An 18,794-nucleotide genomic window follows, 5' to 3' on the forward strand; every position below is an offset into this window, starting at 1 on the left:
TTAACAAAGACAGAAAAGAGAAATCCCTCCAATCTCTGATCTTACAGAATAAGGCAAATTCCTTGTTTTGATAGAATCAAAACCCAAATCCATCTTTCTGAGAGACCAAAGGAAGAGACAAAGTTCAATAGATGTTTTTTTCTTAAACAGTTGGATCCCATTTGAAAGGGAAAGGGTTTCTCTCTGAAGCTGAGAGGCAGAAGGAAAATGAACATCCCTGCAGCATCAAGAATTCAGAAGCGTGGTTTGTCCCCATGTGCCCAGAGCCTGAGGGAAGGTGGAGTGTGTCAGGGTGTGGCTGACAGGACATTTGAGCAGGGGACACAGAACTGGAAGAGATGCTAAGTTTCCAGAAGCACTGGGAGTCTCCCGATATCCAGTGACTTCCAAATTGCACCCTTTGGTTTCAAGGAAGGCAAAGCACGATGAGAAGCTCTAATCAAAGCTGGTTCTGTGATAAGCCTCCCAGCCCCATCTAAACATCACTGGGCTTAATTGTCTTGCTCTAAAGTATAAGGACTCCAAACCCAGATACCTCATTTTTTATTTATTACATTTCTAGGCTCCCCTTGCATCTCAGCTTCTTCCTCAGGAACAGGCTACTTGAGTCAAATGCAAAACAAAACTCATCACTCAAAACCAAAAAGTAAAACCAAAAAGCAAGCAAAACCCATAATATATTTCACCTGGAATAAAACAACCTGTTGCTTATTCTTCTCTTTTTTTTTTTTTTTTTTTTTTGAGGTGGAGTTTCGCTCTTGTTAACCAGGCTGGAGTGCAATGGCACGATCTCGGCTCACCGCAACCTCCGCCTCCTGGGTTCAAGCAATTCTCCTGCCTCAGTCTCCTGAGTAGCTGGGATTACAGGCACGCGCCACCATGCCCAGCTAATTTTCTGTATTTTTAGTAGAGACGGGTTTTCACCATGTTGACCAGGATGGTCTCGATCTCTTGACTTCGTGATCCACCCGCCTCGGCCTCCCAAAGTGCTGGGATTACAGGCTTGAGCCACCGCGCCCAGCCCTGTTGTTTATTCTTAAACCCAGACATACATTGCTTTGCTACTATGTATATGCCATTTTATCCTTCCAATACATTTAGCCAGCAATTAATGGGGATTTTCCAGAGCAATGTTCAAATATCATCTTATCTGAGAGGCTGGACATCCTATCCCCAGCAGCATAGGGCCTCACACCTAGAACAGCCCCTGGCATGTAATAGGTGTTTAATAAACATTTGTTGAATGAATGAATGAAAACATATTTCACTAGGAGGTACTCAGAGCAAGTCTTGCTGATGCCCAAGGAGTAAGTCACTGCATATTTCCTGACCACCCCTAAAGTGGACACAATGTGGGAAGAGAAAGGAAATAGTACCCAGCTCACTGCCCTGGAGGACCTGACTGTGTCATTTTAGAGGGAAAAATGCACTTGGAAGTCATATAAATTAGTAAACTGGTAATAGGAACAGAGCAATAAGGAGGCAGACGCGGCAGTCCATCTGAAAGACATTTCGCTCATCCATCAGAACTGCTCCAAATGCTTCCTATAGCTGGCGGCACACTGGCAGCTGGGAGGCGGTGAGTCCTGAGCTCACTGCTGTCCTACCAGTCTTGATCCTGGTGAAATGGAGCAACAGGGAGAGGGATGCCCAGAGACAGAGAAAGCATAGGTTTTGGACTTTAAAATAAATTGATTTAATAGTGTTTACCTTAAAATTAAGGTAAAATTTTGATCAAGAATTAAGGAGAAAAATTATATTTTAAGTCTATGAAATTTAGTTATGAAATCTACTGTTAGAGCCAAGGCAGAGTGTGTAGATCACATAGCCCGCCCCACTGCCCCTTCATTACTGGATGTGGAAACAGAAGCTCAGATCAGCCTAAGAGCTGTTTTCCATCTAAGAAAGAGGGCTCATATGCCTCAGGCAAGGAGTCCACAATCTCTGGACAGTCACGTATGGTGGGAAGAGCATACAATATGAGAACGATTTTCATTGTGGTCATGGAGTTTTATTGACTTTTAAAGTTGCATACATCCTTGAGGCTGAACGTGACATTTGTGTGTTTTTTCAAAATGAGAGTATACACCTGACCCAGGCTCTTCAAAAGGATCACGGTCAGAAAAGACCGGGAAAGGCCAAGACATTGCCCAGATCAGAGGACACTGGAAGACGTAATGACTAAATGTGCCCTGATCAGTGTACCATGAGGATGTAAGATGCTATCAATACTAGAGGAACTTTGATGAAGGGCCTACAGGAATTTTCTGTACCATCTTTAAACTCTCTCCTATAATTCTAAAATTATCTGAAAATGTTATCTGAAGGAGAGTCTGATGTGGTAGACTGTATTTTCTACCAATGGTTGCAACAATCTTTCTGGACCCACACGCTCTTCTGAAGTTTGCCACTCCCTCACAAGCGGTGGAGTCCATGTTCTCTCTCTTGAATGGGGACAAATTACTAAACTTCTCTGTGTCTCAGTCATCTCTGTAAAATGGGGGGGAAACACTGGCATTGTTTTTATTATTAAATAAGGGGATATATCAAAGCACTTAGGCAGTGCTTGGAGATGTTGCTTGTCATTATTACTGCAGGGCACAAGTTAGGAACTCAGTTATCAGTACTGGGACATGCTGGTCAGAGTTAGAGCTGAACAACCAAAGCAACTTAACACTGAATCCCTGAAGTTCCTTTAATTCCTTCTGCTTCAGGGGATAATTCCTCCTGGGGTGGGGACATCAAGCTTGCCAGGGGGATCTGGCAGGAATGGGATGGGGAAGACAAATGCGGAGGCCAGAAATGGACATTGCATGTAGTGCATTTGTTTAGGGAAGGAGTAAATCCCCAGAGTCTGGGGCAACTGGGAATGGTATCAAGGAGATGGTAATCTCTAGTTGGACCTTGAAAGCTGGCTCAGGTGCAGGACCTTGAAGTCTGGCTCACGTGCAGAAAGGCAGGCAAGGGAAGCAGAGGTGGAATCGGGGAGTCACTAGGCATGTTATCAGGATTTGCCTGACCACAGGTAGGGGTTCCTACAGATGAGCTCCAGGAGACAGAGTCAGAAAGGTAAATTGGAGCCAGGTCTTGATTGGCTTTGAATGATCTACTCAGGAGTTTGGGTCATGGAACCACCTAAGCAGAAGACACATTTCAGGAAGTGAAGTCTGGCCAAGGGTGAGCTGGATTGGAGAAAGAGGAGAATAGAGAACAAGACACCAGGTGGAGGTGGGAATTGAGAGAAAGTTGAGAGGGGCTGGGGAATGCGGTGACCAATTCCCCGCCTGGTCCTCCCAAGCAAAGGGCAGGCAGTGGTAGGGGTGAGGGGTCCACTTGGGTACAGTTTTAGTGCTATTTGCCTCAAGTTATCCTTCTTCCTTGATTGTTACCAGCGGATAATGGTAAAAATGAATCTGTACATTTCATCATTTAAAGGCTGGTGGACTCTAGCCATGAACTCAAACATTCCTGTCAGTTTCATATGCACTCCGTGGCCAAACCCTCTCCCTCCAAGGTCACAGAGTCCATCAGATGGCATAAGGTGGAGCTTACACCTGAGACTGGCCACTCAGGGCACTGAATCAACATACTGATGGTGACTGGTCCAGAGGCTGTCCTTGGACCCCAGTAAGGCCAATCAGTGTCCTTTCCTGGGATTGTAAGGACTTTGGGAGAAAGAGGAACCCCTTGTGGTAGTTTTAACAAATGGCCACAAGTTTTTGATACTTCTCCCTTAGAACTGGAGCCCATGTAACCCAAGATGCTTATCTTGAATCTGGGCAGGATTATAACTGCTTTGACCATAGAATGTAACAGAAGTAATGACATTTGACATTTGAGGTCGTGACCTGAAAGACCATCTGGACTCTGCCTTGTTTGCTGAAACACTTGTTCTTAGAGACCTGAGCCACCATGTGGAAGAGGAAAGTCAGAAAGAATGAGAAAAAACCCCTGTTGTTGAGGCCATTCCACCCAGGGTGCCACACACAGAGTAAAGAGGCACTTAGATACCTCCACTCAGCCGTTTTGAGGCTTCCCAGCTGTCAGCTGTTATGAACTGAATGTTTGTGTACCCCCCCCCAAATTCATACGTCGAAGCCTCAACCCCCAATGTGATGGTATTTGGAGATGGCGCCTTTGGGAGGTGATTCGGGTTCGAGGTCCTGAGAGTGGGGCATTCATGATGGGATTAGTGCCCTTATAAGAAGAGCTAAGAGAGAGGTTTCTCTCCCTCTCCACAAGGAGGAAAGCCCATGTGAGAACACAATGAGAAGGTGGCGCTCTACAAGCCAGGAAGAGAGCGCTCACCAGAACCCAGTCGGGCTGACCACCTGTCGTCAGACTTCCAGCCTCTGGAACTGTGAGAAAATTTCTTTCTTTTATTGAAGCCACCCAGTCTATAGTACTTTGTTACGCCAGCCTGAGCAGACTGAGACACCAACCGAGGCCCCAGACATCATGGAGCAGAGACCAGCTATCCCACCATGCGTTGTCTGAATTTTGACCCATAGTAGAATCCACAAACATAAGAAAGAGCTGTTGTTTAACGCACTAAGTTTGAGAATGATTTCTTGTCTCAGTTCAAGCTGCTATAACAAAATAACACAGATGAGGCAACTTAAAAAACTTTACTCACAGTTCTGAAGTCTGCAGGTACAAGGAGGAGGTGTAGCTGATTCAGTTCTTGGTAAGGGTGCTCTTCCTGGCCTGCAGACAGCTCTATCCCTGCTGTGTGCTCACATTGCCTTTCCCATCCCCTTAACCAGTGATTGGCTTGAGAGTGAGCATGTGACCAAGTTCCTCCAATGAGAGAGGTGATCTCTGGGAGGAGCCTCTGGGAGAGACTTCCTTCTCTCAACAAGGAGACTGAAATGGGCCCCGTCTGCCTCTGAACAGTGTCAACTGGCATGTGACACCTGGAATGGCCACAGCTACCTTGGGACCACAATGTGCCACTGAGCAGAATAACCAGCAAAAGAAGAACCCGAGCCTTTGGTGATATCAATCTGTTGATTGTGCCTTGCCTGAGGCATACCCTCTTCCGCCTCTTGTTACATGAAATGACAGGCCAGTATGAACAGGGGTCTTCAACTACGTACAGCACTGATGTTGCAGCACCTGAGGGAAGCTGACTCGCTCACCTTCTTCTTTTACTGAGGAAGGAACTAAGGCCCAAAGGGACAGCTAGGTCATGGCACTAACATGGCACTAACACGGCTAACTCATGGCAGTGTGAGACAAGAGCCTTACTTCCCTTCTCCTAACACAGGCCTCATCCTATCATACCACTGGTTCTAGAATCTTCCAGGTCATTGTACTGCCCCCATCTCCATCCCTACCCCAACTGTTAGCCCAGAGCCTTCTGTAGTCAGATGTGTCTACGGAAACATCTGATTTGAATCCAGCAGGCAATATTCCATCTAATTAAGCAAATTGGAGCAGGAAGGTGACATCTTCGGAGCCTACTTGAGTTCTGTAATGAGCCTTTATAAACCACACTGGTCGTTGCAACAGATGCTGGGGTCAGCCGAGACCTCCGAAAGCAGAGTTTTGCTGAGTCCCAGTGGACGCTGGGGCTGTGGCTGTTTATAGAATCTGAGGTCTGTATTTGGATAATTACCTCCGTGTGATTATCAGATTAATGTCACCTGGGCCAGAAGGGGTTTTTGCTTAAGAGAAGAAAAACAAAACCCTTTGAGGATGCCCAATGATTATGAACTTGAAAAGAGCCTGACCCCTAAAAGGTAGTGAACCAGTGTGGTGAGGCCAGACCACTGCCCACGGTCAAGGCCAGCAGGTGTGCCACAGACACATAGGCCATCAAACATACACGCCAAACAAGTGTGTTTGTCAATGAGGTAGGGAAGATCCTGAATAAAAATGTGTTGATTTTCCTACTTCCCTCACACACGCATACAACTTACACACACCCACACACATGCACTGCAAATTTGCCGAGAAGCATAGGGCTTCTGATCAGCACCCTCTAACACAAGAGACTGCTGTCAGGAAAGATTCAGGCTGGAAAATTCAGGAAGAAGACAGCTTGGGAAAAGGCTGGTCCCAATAGAAGCTACTCCCATCTTGGACTCTGGAGCCCCTGCTGCTGTTACCTTCAGACATTCAGCTCAAATTCACAGGCAGTAATATTTCAGCACCAAGACAAATATCTGTATCTCAATGGAATTCCTCAAAGATGTTTATGCTGTTGGGAAAGGTGCCCCTGGTCATGTGCCTACCAGTCAGCCTGATAGCAATGCTGATCTGTGGGTAGGAGGCATCCCCAGTAGATGCTGCAGAACAGCGTTTTCCCCTCAAGGCTGATGGAGAGGGATGGAGTCCTCACGTGGTTCCTTGTGGGCAGGTCTGGAGGTTTGTATACTATTTTTTTTCTTTTTGAAACAGAGTTTCGCTCTTGTCGCCCAGGCTGGAGTGCAATGGCACGATTTCGGCTCACTGCAAGCTCTACCTCCCAGGTTCAAGCAATTCTCCTGCCTCAGACAGCCTAGTAGCTGGGATTACAGGCACCTGCCACCATCATCAGCTATTTTTTGTATTTTTAGTGGAGACGGGGTTTCACCATGTTGGCAGGCTGGTCTCGAACTCCTGACCTTGGTGATCTACCTGCCTTGGCCTCCCGAAGTGCTGAGATTACAGGTGTGAGCCACCAAGCTCAGCTGGGTTTATATATTTTTATGGCTCAGGGGCCTGCTTCCCTGAGTGGCTCTGTGTGGTGAGTGGGGTATACAGAGGAATCACGGCAGAGAGTCAGTGGCCCTGTGTACAAGAGGGAGTGTGTGTGTGTGTGTGTGTGTGTAGGTGTGTCTGTTTTTACACACAGGAACCTGTAGGGATTTTTATATGAGAAATGCCTGGTGTTTTGTAAAGAGAGCCTTGAGCCACGAGTCCAGAGCTACACCAATAGAAATAGGATGTGAGCTAGGGATGTAACTATCTAGTAATTACATTAGAAATAAATGAAGCTCATGAAATTAATTTCAAAAATATATTTTATTTAACTCAACGTACAACAACATTTCAACATATAACCAGTATACAAATATATAAATGAGATATTTTACATCCTTTTTCTTCTAAGTCTTTGAAACCTGGTGTCTATTTTACTAACAGCAACAACTGATTTTGGGCTAGCCACACGTCAAGTGCTCAGTAGTCACTGGGTAGCTTATGCCCAAGGCATTGGACATAAGTATAGGTCTAGAGACTTGAATTTGAATTCCTGTCCTGTTTCTTTCCAGCTTTGTGACCCTGAGAAAATGATTTGTTTGGAGCCTTACTGTCTCCATCTGTATAATGCTATTGATAACAGCCCACCGCACAGCAGATGTTTCAGTTAGTACCTAGCACGTGCTGGGTGCCTAAGGGGACAAATCAGTGCTGCTGAACTGGCTTGTACAGTGGTGTGTTGTAGCTGATTTGTGCCATTTCAAAAGACCCAATTGTTAACCATTTAGGAATTTTGCAAACTGGTGTTAAACCACAGGTCTCTTGAGCTCGGCCACGGAGAGCGTACATTTATTCCACGGAAATCAGCAAACAAGTCATCCCCTGCCCCTCCAGAGAGCTGATTGTTAAAGACTGACCTGCACACCACGAACTTGCTTATGTTTGCGTGAGATTGCTGGGGTGAGTGTGGACCAGAGGGGCTTGCCTGGCTGGCTTTCCCTCACTGGGGCCTTGTGGTTTCCCTTTAGGTGTCCCCGTCTTGTGGCAGCCGCTTCCAATTATTTTCTCCCACTTTGAGAGGTCTTCAGAAATGAAGGGAAGCTCGGACAGTTCTCAATGTGCTACCCTAAGCCCTGTCATCTGGCTTCCTGGAATGCCAGAAATTCTGTGGGGGCATTTCCCAAATCAGTGCATGAGAAGCAAAACCAACACATTTGGGTCACTTGGAAAACATTGCTAGAAAATGCAGGATCAAAAGGGTTTGGGGCTTGAAATTTCCAGTTCTCTGCCTCCCTACTTTGACTGGAGTTGACAGCCTTAAGTGTGTCCTTTGCTCTTAAAACCAGCCCCAGCCACCAGGGCCAGCCTGGAGGTGGAGTTCTCTAAGACGCCAGCCCAGCCCACAGAGGTCGTCCCTGCTTTCCCTGCCCTACTCTGCTCCCAACCTACCTCTGTTGACCTGTTCTCCTCCAGGCTCCAGAGCTTTTTCCCTGCCCAAAAGATGTTGCCTTGATGGTTCTCACCCATAGGCACCTCCACAGGTGATGATCTTCCACAGGCACCTCCATCTCCTGCCTCGATCCCCCTCCTTCCACTCCTCCGACCCAGGACTCCAGCCCTAACCTTGGCCATTGACTAGGTGGGTCAGGGAGACCTGAAAGAAGCTGAAGAACTTTTCCTTAAATGTTCCTGAGATGTTTAAATACCTCAATATTAATAGAGACGTTTTAAGTGGAAGAAAATGCCAAAATAGAGCTGGTCAAAATGCTGCAAAACACTCCATGCCAAACTCAGAAACCGACAGAATAGAGAGGATAGATTCTCCTTAGCAACGCTCTGGCCAATTAATTCAACTCCTGGTATTCTCCCCAGCAATATGCCTCCTCAGAGTCTCTCCCTTGCCCCCGCTCCTTAAGAAAGATAATTAACATCTGAGCAGAGGTCTCTGAATGACATTGTTGTGCTTCTGTGTAGTTCAGTACCATTTCTGACAATGACTTACAAAATGGAGATAATGTTTTAAATGTAAATTTCTTAATTATAGAAGTAAAGTTTCATTTAAGAAAAAATTTTAAATAGAGAATAGAAAATTAAAAACAATTATAATCCCCCCACCCTAACACAACCACAGCCATCATATCTGTGCTTTTCCTGTCATCTGTGTCCCTATAAATATGCTTTATTCTAACGTCGTGATGTTTGTCTTGGCCTGGTTTCCCCAGAATGCAGAGACTGAGACAAAGGTTTCCATGCAAGTATTTTATTGAGGAATGTGATTCCACGGAACAAAAACAAAGGGTGAGGGAGCAAAGCAGACAAGGCTGAATCATGGAACTGGCCGCAGCTGAGTGCAACTCAGAACCATCCGAGGAGCCATATCAATGACGGGGGAAGAAAGAAAGAAGCATTTTTCCATTGCTTCTCAGCCCCCATTGGTCAAAGGCTTTCCCCAAGGGGTTTAACTCCACCACACTTCTGGACTGCCCTTCCATCAGTGCTGAGTGGATTTTCTCTAAGTCCAGGCAATCGTGTCAACAGAGAAGCCCCAAGGTGAGAGGCTAGAGGAATGGGCATTTATCAGGGTGCACCTGTGAGAAGCTGACTGCAGTTGACCCAGAACTGTTTAGCAGTGGCTAGCTTAAGAGACAGGTGGGGCCAAGAGGACCTGAAGAGGCGTCCAACACAGTCTTTGTGATGCACATGTAATTTTATTACTGGCTCTTTCACTGAACATTATATATTTTCCATATTGATGAATATTTGTTTTAATTTTTAATGGTTGCTTGTTAATTTTCTAAGTAGATGGGAAGAGGCACATTTTGAATATGACTAATTTCTACACATTGTGTCATTTACAAACCAGTGACAAGTCGGCTCACTGAGATGACCTGTGAAGGGTCATTTTATACCTTTGTGGCATGTAAGAAATTGTCATTCCTCAACCCAAATGGTGAGTGGGGGGACATTAATCTCAGTGCTAAACATTTCTGCTTCTATTTCAGCTCTCTTTGGAACACGTTGATGATTGGAAGTCAGGGACTGGAAAAACCTTACTAATTTCAGCGTTCTAAAGAACACCTATCCCTTTTCCTTCTCCTCAGTGGCAACATTTAGTAGATTTTTAGATAATTCTGGATAAAGACAGGTTTAGGACTGCCTTCACCACTTATCATCCATTCGACAAGTATTTATTGAGTACCTGCTGTATGTCAAGTATGGCACTGGGCACTGGAGACCCAGAAATAAAGGACCATCTCTGTCCTCAGGCCATCTGGTGGATGCAGGCATGTAAGCAATCAAATATTGTCATGACAATGCTATGATAAGAAGCACAGGACACAGGCAGGAAGGAGGTGGTGTGACAGTTATTCATCTAATGATTGTATCATTAATGTATTGCTGCACGAGAAATTACCCTAAAACTTAGCTACCAAAACCAATAATAAATATCATCCCCCACAGTTTTGGTGGGTCCAAAATTTAAGAACACCTTGGCTAGGTAGTTCTGACTCAGGGTTCTTCATGATATTGAATCAAGGTGCCAGCCAGAGCCACAGCCATCCGAAGGCTTCACTGGAACTCAAGGATCTGCTCCAAAATGGCTTCCTCACATGGCGGTTAGCAGGAGTTTGCAGCTTCTCACCATGTAAAACTGAACTTCTTGGCCGGGCGCAGTGGCTCAAGCCTGTAATCCCAGCACTTTGGGAGGCCGAGGCGGGTGGATCACGAGGTCAACAGATCGAGACCATCCTGGTCAACATGGTGAAACCCCGTCTCTACTAAAAATACAAAAAATTAGCTGGGCATGGTGGTGCGTGCCTGTAATCCCAGCTACTCGGGAGGCTGAGGCAGGAGAATTACCTAAACCCAGGAGGTGGAGGTTGTCGCGCCATTGCACTCCAGCCTGGGTAACAAGAGCGAAACTCCGTCTCAAAAAAAACAAAAACAAAAAAAACCCCTGAACTTCTTGAGTGTCCTTATGACATGGCAGCCAGCTGCTCCAGAGCAGGTGATCCTTGAAAAGGAGGTTGACATAGCCTCAGTAATCATGCACCTCACTTCCACCATCTTACATCAGTCTGGCAGGATGCTATTCAGTGGAAGTGGAAATCGCTGGGGGCCATCTTGGAGGCTAGTTACCACTATGGTTGATGGATTCCTTCAATTGCCATTCATTAAGCACCTGCCCGGAGCATGGCATTCATTCAGGACTGAGGATACCAGCATTGTCCAGAGTAATGGAGTTCGTTAACCAAGTCTTTGTTCAATTTTGTATCTCCAGTGCCTGGAACACAGAACGCCTCAATAAATGCTTATTGATTTGACAAAAGGAAGTAAAATGCAATGGTTAGGAGCTGGGTCTCTGGAGCCAGTCTGCCTAAGTTCAACTCAAGTCTCCTCCTTTGCACACTGATTCTTTTCCGATAAATCTTGTTCAACCGGAGTTGGTTTATGTTGCTTACAATCAAGAACTCTAATTGATAACTCTTAGTTTTTCTACTAATGTACTTTTACCAGTCCAGGATCCGATCCAGGACTCCACAGTGCATTTAGTTTTCTTGTGTCCTTAGCCTCCTTTAGCCTCAGTCTGGCCTTGTCTCTTATGGCCTTGCCACTTCTGACGAATGCAGATCAGGTATTTTGTAAAACGTCCCTCGTGAGGAGCCACGTGGAGACCTTCAATGAGTGGGGAGAGAAAGAAAGAAGTATTTTTCCATTGATCGCTTTGGGATTGTCTGAGGTTCTGTCATAATTAGACTGAGGTGATGCATTTTGTATAATATCACAACAGAAGTGATACCGTGAATCCTATTAGAGATGCGTAGTAGCAACATGTCTTAGTACTGGTGATGTTGACTTTAATCATTTGGCTAAGGGGGTGTCTGCTCTGTTTCTGCTTTTCCCTTTGTAATTAGTAATTATCTTGTGGGAAGATACTTCCAGGCTATGCAAACATCCTTTTTCTCATCACTCTTTTGCCCACTAATTTTAGTATCCATTGAGGGTTTCTGACAACGTTATTACTGTGCTATTTGCCTAATGCTGATTTCCGATCTTCATCATTCTGTCTACATTTTAAAATTAGAATCCTACTGTAAAGAAGAGCTTATCCCTTCTTGTTGCGTATTTGTTCAAGTATTTATTTCCATCGATATGGACTCATGGATATTTATTTTGTAGAGAATAATCCATTCCTATCATTATTTATTGCTCAAATTAGCTCAGATTTGGCCATTGGGAATTCTCTCAAGTTGGATGCTGTGTGTGTGGTAGTATTTTTAAAGGATCTTCATTTTTGCTGGGCATGATGACTCATGACTATAATCCCAATGTTTTGGGAAGGTTTACTTGACAACAAGAGTTCAAGCCAAAAATTAATCTTTTAAAAATTAGCTGGATGTGGTGGCATGTGCCTATAGTCTTGGCTGCTTGGTAGGCAGAAGCAGGAGGATCATTTGAGCCTAGGAGTTCAAGGTTATGCCAAACTATGATCACACCACTACACTCCAGCCTGGATGACAGAGCAAGACCCTGTCTCTAAAGGAAAAAAACATATTCTTATTTTTTCATAAAAGCAATATATGCTTGGATAAATGGTACATAGGACCACTCTGTACTATTTTTGCGACTTCCTGTAAATCTATGATTATTTCTAAAGGAAAGTAATAAAGCAATATACGCTTGTTGTTTAAAAATTTCAGGAAATTTACATGGCAGGGTGCAGAGGCTCATACCTGTAATCCCATCCCTTTGGGAGGCCGAAGTGAGAGGATCCCTTGAGCCTAGGAGTTTAAGATCAGCCTGGGCAGCATAGGGAGACCTTGTCTCTTAAAAAAAAAAAAAAGTTAATTAGTCAGGCACGATAGCAGGTGTTTGTGGTCCCAGCTACTTGGGAGGCTTAGGTGGGAAGATTGTTTGAGTTTATAAAGTCGAGGCTGCATTGAGCTGTGATTGCGCCACTGTACTCCAGCCTGGGCAATACAGTGAGATCCTGTTTAAAAAAAAAAAAATTTTCAGGAAATACAGAAAAGTACAAAAAAAAAAATCATCTCATCTCTTAGACATAATGTATGTCTGTATTCTGACGTTTTTCTCTCCATACCATTTTCATATCATTTAAATTGCCATCATAACTTTATTGTGGCAACTCACCACCAACATTCGAGTTTTGTAATGGAGAGAATATGGGCCAGAAAAACAGAGATTAATAAAACCATTAACACCACCAGCTCTGATTTACATGAACCCACCCCATACCCTTGGGTTCTCCCGGTGCTTGGCCTCATCTGTTCCCTCCCCCAGCCATGTTAGGGAGGGTGGTGTAGGCAGTGCTGGTCAGTAGGGGTATTGGGAGGGTCTTCATCTATTGTATCAGGGAGAAGAAAGTATCAAGGTCATTAGAAACAAAAAAGAAAGAAAAAAAACAGGAATTCTCCTACTAAATTCGGTAGAATATGTACAAATCAGGCTGACTTTGCAGAGGGAGAGAGAGATTATTAGAGGGAGAGAAGAGAGGAGAAAATCAGAAAATGTTAAATTCTTGCTACCAAGAAACAGAGGGTAGCCAAGAACCCTGTGGGTGTTTAACCAAACGGGGTTAAAATTCAGTCAAGGATGGACTTCTCGCCTCCACTCTGGGTTGCCCTGACAACCTCCGCCTTCTGGAATTGACATTATAGTGAGAAAGAAGGAAGTAACCACTCATAAGTCTAATTTATATCCTGGCATTAACAGGACTATAACCCTCAACTTTGCTAACTCTCAAACTCTGACTATCCTTTTCATAATGGGAAGGGAACCTGTTTCTTTCTAGGAATAATGCTGCTATTTTGTAAACCAGTTAAGTGTTGTTTTTGAACATAGAACACAGTAATCAATCAAACGCAGGGCTAAAGACCTTCCGGAAACAGTATTGTGAGGCTTGTTTAACAACTGACTGTCCTGGCTCTATTCTCTCCTAGGCTTGTTTATAACCATTCTATATTTGTTGGTCTCTGGGCCTCTCGTCTTTAACCATCTTGTCACATTCGTTTCTTATATTCGTTTTTGTGACCATAAGGTCACAAAAAGTCCTGCTGCTGGAACCCTGGATGTCCTTGCCTCGTGAGCTTTATCGTGGACCGCTAGATCAACCTGCAGCCCTGAGAGGCTCCCCTCTGGAGGAAACCTCAACTGCAGGGCCCCTTCTACACCCGTTTCAGCAGGAAGTAGTTAAAGAGGATTGATGCCCGTGTTCCAACAGAAGTTGGGCTTTCCTCTTCAGTGGGGGAGTGAGGGAATGTGTTCTCTTTCCGGGTCCACAAGGGGGTGTAGTTGTAAGGGCAAGAACTTCCCAGCACCATGCCACCCTCCCATCTCTCTCCATCTGGGAGATTTAAAGGTTTATGTTTAAATTTCGTGGGCGTGGGAAGAAACAAAAAGTCACTCCAGCGGAAGTTCTAAAGAACTCCTTTCATTGGCCTGTGGTCTTAGAGAAGGTGGGGGTTCCTCTCTGGTAAAAAGTCCCCTTCTTCTATACCCCTTCGGACTCCATGTTTGGGTCCCCTTCCATCAGCACTCTCTTGTGGAAGCCTGTCTTCCTCTCCTAAACTCCAGCTCTCTCTATTTATTCCCTTCCACTCAGTGTGGAAGCTGCCTTCCTCTCCTGGATTCCATCTTTCTGGTTTCTCTCACTCAGTGTGAGAGGAGCTTTCTTCTCTGGTTTTCCCCCTCTGGGAACCCTTCTCACTCAGTGTGAGAGCGGCTTTTCTTTCTCTCACTCAGTATGAGAGTGAGCTGTTTCTCTCTCCTCCTTTTTCTCTCTCTAAATAAATCACTTTCTACAAACAAACAGAAAGAAGGAAAAACAGGCTAATGAAGAAAACAGTAATTAGAGGTGGAACCAGCTGTGGTCTGGCTTGCTCCATCTTCGGGAAAGGTTGGTGAAGGACGTAGGAGGGGTGCATGGCTCTTGGGTTGATGCCGCAGATAGAGAGGCATGAGGCCTGGAGGGACATTCCTACACAAAAGTAAATTTGAGACTGTATGCAAGAGATACCAGGGCCTCTCTCAGAAATTTTGATCCAGTCAATCAGTGTGAATTAAATCTCAGTGGTGACCTATCCTTATTGTTTCACCTGCTCTCTTTGAATTAGTCAAGGATGCTTAGAAGGAAACCCAGGACCCCAGGCTCAGGAAATTGCAGCCACTCACTCCTCTGGTTGAGCTGAGTCATCCCATCAACCTTGGGCTTCCCTCTCTCCTTTTCCATCACACACACAAAAAAGGACTGGTACCTTCACAGGAGGGAGTGGGAATAGAAGAGGAAATAGAAAGTTATTACTCTCTTCTCTTTCCAGATAGGGAAACTGAGGCTGGGGCATTAAGTAACTTTCCCAAGTTCACAAGATTAAGAATCAGCCAGGATTCAGATCCAGGTCTGATCAATTCAAAGCATTTCCTTGGTAATTACCTCACTCTGTGATACAGAGCAGTGGTTCGCAAACGTTTGCTTGCATTGGAATCACTTGGATGGCTTGTTGGGCCCCGTACCCAGAATTTTTGATTTGGTAACTTTGGGGTTTGGCTCAAGAATGTGAATTTTCAACAAGTTTCCAGATAGTATTGATTCTACTGGTCCTGGGATCACACTTTGAGAACAGCTTATGTAAAGCAAGCCATTTAAACCTTGGATCTCAAGTATATTCTTTGGAAAACAAAAAGCAGGACTAGATCTGTTACCTTCAATTCAATTGTAAGGATCCCTCCTTTTATCAGAGATGCCTCAGCCATGGGACAGATATAAGGAGTTTGAAGAAGTTCAAGTCCCCCATCCTGACTTCAGGCAAAACAGCTCCCCTTGAACCCCTTCACATATTAGAGTTTTACATGAGATTTTATTGGAAAAGAGATTTCTGCTATTAAACAAAAAACCAGGAATTATAAACAACTGAACAAAAAGAAGTTCCTGATATTTATTGCTGTGGCTTAAAACACTGTTAATATATGTCATGGTTTTGTGAATAAGGAATCTGGGCAGAGCTCAGCTGGGTAGGTCTACTCTTCATGGTGCCCACTGAGGTTATTCAGTGGCACTAAGAATATTTATATTCATGAATATATATTATTCTTGGAGGAACAGACCCAGAGTAAGGGATCCAAGAGACAGAAAGAGGAAGGAACGGGTCTTTTAACTTTAGCCTAGAAACTGGCACAGCGTCATCCTGCTGTCATCTGTCACATAATCAATAGAGCTCCCCGCCCCAGATTCAAGGAGAGGGAACACAGACCCCTATTCTCTGTGGACATATTTTGTGGCCTTCTTTGTTAACTTTTAAAAAATTTGTCAATTTTGATTTTAGGTTTGGGGGTACATGTGCAGGTTTGTTACATGGGTAAACTGTGTGTGGCTGGGGTTTGGTGTATGAATGATCCCAACACCCGGGGAGTGAGCATGGTACCTGATAGTTTTTCAACCTTCACTCTATTCCCCATTCCCCGATCTAGTAGTCCTTAGTGTCTATTGTTCTCATCTTTGTGTCAGTGTTTAGCACCCACTTATAAGTGAGAACATGCAGTATTTGGTTTTCTGTCCCTGTGTTAATTTGCTTAGGATAATGGCCTCCAGCTGCATCCATATTGCTGCAAAGGACATGAATTTTTCTTTTTTATGGCTACATAGTATTCCATGGTGTGGGTGTATATATTACCACTTTTTCTTTATCCAGTCAACCTCTGATGGGCATTTAGATTGATTTCATGTCTTTGCTATCGTGAATAGTGCTGTGATGAACATACGTGCGCTTGTATCTTTTTGGTAGAAATTTTTTTCTTTGGGTATATACTCAATAATTTGGATTGCTGGGCCAAATGGTAGTTCCATTTTAAGTTCTCTGAGTAATCTTCAAACTGCTTTCCACAGTGGCGTGAAATAATTTGCATTCCCACCAACAGTGTATAAGCATACCCTTTCTCTACAATCTCATCAACATCTGTTATTTTTTAACTTTTTTTTGGAGGGGCGGGGGGGCTTGTTTTTTGTTTTGTTTTGTTTTTTTGAGACAGTCTTGCGTTGTATTGTCACCCAGGCTGAAGTGCAGTGGTGCGATCTCGGCTCACTGCAACCTCCACCTCCCAGGTTCAAGCGATTCTTATGCCTCAGCCTCCCAAGTAGCTGGGATTAGAGGCACATGCCACCACTCCTGGATAATTTTTCTGTTTTCAGTTGAAACATAGTTTCTCCATGTTATCCAGGCTGGTCTCAAACTTCTGGCCTCAAGTGATATGCCTGCCTCAGCCACCCAAAGTGCTGGGATTACAGATGTGAGCCACCGTGCCCAGTCTATTTTTTGACTTTTTAATAACAGCCATTCTGACTCTGGTGTGAGATGGTATCTCATTGTGATTTTGATTTGCATTTTTCTAGTGATTAGTGATGTTAAGCATCTTTTCATGTATTTGTTGGCTGCATGTATGCCTTCTTTTGAGAAATGTCTGTTCATGTCCTTTGCCCCTTTTTAATGGGGTTAAATTCCAATAGATTCTTAGACAAAGGTCTAAGTTTGCTAATATTTTCTCCCATTCTATAGGTTGTCTGTATATTCTGTTGATAGTTTCTTTTGCTGTGCAGAAATTCTTTAGTTTAATTAGGTCCCACTTGTCAGTTATTTTTTGTTTTTTTTTTTGTTTTTTTTTGAGATAGGGTCTCACTCTGTCACCCAGGCTGGAGTGCAGTGGTTTGATCTCAGCTCACTGCAACCTCCACCTCCCAGGCTCAAATAATCCTCCCACCTCAGCCTCCCAAGTAGCTGGGATTACCAACATGTGCCACCACACTAGGCTGATTTTGTATTTTTTTGTAGACATGGGGTTTCACCATGTTGCCCAGGCTGGTCTCAAATTCCTGGGCTCAGCCACCTCAGCCTCTCTATGTGTTGAGATTATAGATGTGAGCCACCATGTCTGGCCAGTTTTTGTTTTGTTATTGTTTTGGGGGACTTTCATAAATTCTTTGCCAAGGCCAACATCCAGAATGGTATTTCCTAGTTTTTCTTCTAAGAGTTTTATAGTTTTATGTCTTACATTTAAGTCTTTAATCCATCTTTTTTTTTTTTTTTTTTTTTGAGACAGAGTCTTACTCTGTTGCCCAGGCTGGAGTGGAGTGGCACAATCTTGGTTCACTGCAACCTCTGCCTTCTGGATTCAAGTGGTCCTCCATCCTCAGCCTCCCAAGTAGCTGGGAATACAGGCATGTGCCACCATGCCCAGCTAATTTTTATATTTTTAGTAGACGTGGGATTTCACCATGTTGGCCAGGCTGGTCTCAAACTTAGGTGATCCACCTGCCTTGGCCTCCCAAAGTGCTGGGCTTATAGGCTTGAGCCACTGTGCCCAGCCTAATCTATCTTAAGTTAACTTTTGTATATGGTGAAAGGCAGGGATCCAGTTTACATCTTCTGCATATGGTTAGCCAGTTATCCCAGCACCATTTATTGAATAGGAAGTCCTTTCCCCATTGCTTGTTTTGTCAACTTTGTTGAAGATCAGATGGCTGTAGGTGTATGGCTTTATTCCTGGATTTTCTATCCTGTTCCATTAGTCTATTTATTTGTTTTTGTACCAGTACCATGCTGTTTTGGTTACTGTAGGCTTGTAGTATAGTTTGAAATCAGGTAATGTGATGGCTCCAGCTTTGTTCTTTTTGCTTTAGATTGCTTTGGCTATTCAGGCTCTTTTTTTGCTCCATATGATTTTTAGAATAGTTTTTTTCTAATTCTGTGAAAAATGATATTGGTGGTTTCATAGGAATAGTGTTGAATCTGTAAATTGCTTTGGGCAGTATGGCCATTTTATTGATATTGATTCTTCCAATCCATGAGCACAGAATGTTTTCCATTTGTTTGTGTCATCTCTGATTTCACTGAGTGTTTTGTAATTCTCATTGTAGGGATCTTTCATCTCTTTGGTTAACTGTATTCCTAGGTATTTTATTCTTTTTTCTGTGTGCCTTTTGTAAATGGAGTTGCATTCTTGATTTGGCTTTCAGAATATTATCTTATAGCAATGCTATCGATTTTTGTATCCTAAAACTTTACTGAAGTCATTTATCAGTTCTAGGAACCTATTGG

The sequence above is a fragment of the Callithrix jacchus genome, chromosome 15 (assembly GCF_049354715.1).
Source record: "Callithrix jacchus isolate 240 chromosome 15, calJac240_pri, whole genome shotgun sequence".
NCBI lineage: Eukaryota > Metazoa > Chordata > Mammalia > Primates > Cebidae > Callithrix > Callithrix jacchus.